The following is a 3026-nucleotide window of genomic DNA, read 5'->3' as shown; positions in this document are numbered from 1 at the left end:
TCGTACAACAATCCATTAGAACTATATCATATTAACACCCGTAGAATTACACTTCATCTAAAGGGGACACAACCTTGGTTTCTTTATTCCAATTAGTTACAATCAAATCAAAATAGCTAGTAAACACAACACTCTTTTACAAACTTGCTGGAATACGAAATTAGACCACAAGTAAGTACTCCACTACATTAGTAAGCTTTTCACATCCTATTCCCTATGGGATTCGACCTCAACCTTGCTGGGTTACTATATTTGACAACGTCCGCTTAATGCCATTTAGTAGGTGTAATTTGAGCATACCAAAGTTTGGCGTCATTTCCGGAGAATACGGTTTGAAACTACTAAATAGTGTATGCTTTACTTCAAGTCTTTTTCTATTCCATCACACCTTGTTTATTGTTTTCTATGAACTAGGTGATTATGGCTAGACGAAGAGGAAGACGTGGAGCAAATGGTGGTAGGGTTGTGCAAGTAATACCCCCAGCACCAGAAGTTGAGGAAGAGGAGAATGTATTTGCGGATTATATGCACGAGGCGGAATATGCATCTGTTATTGTTCCACCTAGGGTCAATGCCGCAAGTCCCAAAATTGATGCGACTATCTACCAATTGCTCAAGCTTGAGGGGTATTTTCGAAACTCTACTGACGATGACCCTCATTGATGCTTGAAGAATTTCGTTGGTATGTGCCAGACACATACCCAGAATGTTGTTACTCCTGATGCAATTTGGTTAAGATTTTTCAAATGCTCTTTAGCCGGTGAAGCAAGAGATTGGTTTGAGAAGCTTCCCCATAATACTATTCATATGTGGGTTGACCTGGTGAGTGTCTTTCTCAAGAAGTGGTTTCCTCCAAGCAAGAAAGTCAATCCGAGATAAAATTTATGAGTTCAAGGATCTTCCGGGGGAACAATTATATGAGGCTTGGGAGAGGTTCAAGAAGTACGTGATGCGGTCTCCGAATCATGTTTTCCAGAGCATATATTGATGGAGAAGTTCTATACAGGGTTAGACCCAATGATGCAGTCAGTGGCAAATAATGCAGTTAGTGGCAAATAATGCAGCTGGTGGGTGTTTCATGGACAAGACATATGCCCGAATCACTCAATTTCTTGATAAATTGATGACTCATAATCAAGTATGGCAGTCGGGTGGTGTTGATGGTGTAGCATATTGAGGTCTGTTAATCAACACTATTGTGAAAGAAAACCAAGAGACAGCAAACTCTGGCCCAGTTTGCAACCAACATTACTTTGCTGACAAAGAGGTTAGATGAAAAGAAAACTAAGAAAGTGAATGTAGTTGAAGATGTGCAAACTTTTCCAAAAGGGATGTACCAAGCTCCTAAGGGTCCATATTGATAAGTTGGTATTTTACCAACTTATCTCTTCTTTAATCTTAGATTTTACTATGTTTGATTAAGAAACTAATGCATTTGATGTCATTTACTTCCATTTTATAGGTTTTGTGTGATTTAAAAATGATCGGGAAGAAACCAAGTGAAAAACAAGTCAATAGAGACCAAATTGAAGAAAATAACAAAAGTGGCTAAAAGCGCAAAAAGTTGATAGATTTGTAAATTTGATTTTTTGGGCTTATTTTGTCATATTTTGATGTGGGAAACTTGGGAAGCTATAATAGCAAGACTCGAAGACATTATTTTCATCTTTGGCCATTTTCACAAGACTTTTGGGAGCTAAGGTCTTACACCACACTTGGGTGTTGAAGATTTGGTTGAGCAATTTCTTGAACCTCTACTTCATTTCTTTAATTCCTTGATTTGTATTGAATATTTAATTGTGTAGTATTTAATTCTTTCACTTGAATCTTGTTTATGAGAATATTCATTATCAAGTGTTGGATTAAATCTCTTGTTTTGCTTATGTATTGAATGATTTTTATTTCTAATGAAGTGGGTCTTTGTTTCTTTAATTAATCTTGTTCTTCGACGTTTCTTAAGGGATTAGTTAACCCTATGACCCGCCCATTTACTTCGATTTGAGCTCGGAAGAGGAAAATTGAGGTTGGAAAAGATCAATTAACAAGGATTTAGGGCTTTAAACGTCATCTAATAACTTGAGCTAGGAATAGGAAAGTTAACTTGAGATTCGATTGGTTGTGCTTAATATCACACTTTAAGGCTTGGAAAAGCTTAGAGTCAAATTCATTGATTTGGTTGGAAGACTTTCAATGAGATCTTAGATATTATTATCTATTATAATATAGACTTGCTCTTAGTTGTAAAATCGTAAAATATATTGGATCGTTACTTGAGAGTCACTTGTATCAATACTTGTGGCCATTGATCATTTTACTTGTTTTCTAGGTTAGTTTACATTTTCGCATTAGTTGTGATTTACTCAAAATCAAAATATATCAAGTGTTTGGCTTAGTAGCATCAGTACAAACAACAAGTAATGGTAGGTATCATAGGCTGATAATAATTAGTTCACATACATGAAGTAATAAATCAACAACTAGGTAGATAAGCTATGAAGTATACTCACAAATCACATTATCATAATATTCAAGGACTCCACTGTTACACCTCGGAAAATTTCATGTCATCGTATGGCAGATAGACTAATGCAGGGTGAGAAGTATATGATGTTTCTACCTATAAGAAGTAGTACTTAACGATTCTAATTAAGATTCCAAAGACATTTGAGGCAAGAGAAGAAAGTTCGTTGAAGAATGCCAAGCATAAGTCGTGTCTTGAAAAGGGTTTTGCAAAGTACCGAGCTAATGTTGACTTAATGATGTCTTAAAAAAGAGTTATAACGCTCCTTAGATTGTTAATGAAGTTCTAAACAAGTGCTAAGAAGGTTCTATAAGAATCGGAGGTCAAACGGAACGACGAGAGTAACTTCAGAAAACTGGGCGTTATACGACCAACTTATACGGCCCGTATAATTTATACGGTTCGTATAAGGGACCGTATAAACTGTCCAGAGAAGGGGTCTCCACTGGAAGCATTATACGGTCACATATACAGACCGTATAAGTTATACGGACAGTATGTGTGT

At 36.3% G+C, this 3026-nt stretch overlaps 1 non-coding gene across 1 annotated transcript; it reads right to left on the bottom strand.

Annotated features, from left to right (window-relative positions):
• Window positions 1–865: 865 nt before the first annotated feature.
• LOC132041690 (small nucleolar RNA R71) lies at window positions 866–972 on the bottom strand. Its single transcript, XR_009411189.1, has one exon. It is a non-coding gene; the product is annotated as a small nucleolar RNA R71 (small nucleolar RNA).
• Window positions 973–3026: the final 2054 nt, after the last annotated feature.

Source organism: Lycium ferocissimum, unplaced genomic scaffold, assembly GCF_029784015.1.
Source record: "Lycium ferocissimum isolate CSIRO_LF1 unplaced genomic scaffold, AGI_CSIRO_Lferr_CH_V1 ctg11107, whole genome shotgun sequence".
In the NCBI taxonomy this organism is placed as follows: Eukaryota; Viridiplantae; Streptophyta; class Magnoliopsida; order Solanales; family Solanaceae; genus Lycium; species Lycium ferocissimum.
This window is presented reverse-complemented; position numbering and strand designations above follow the sequence as displayed.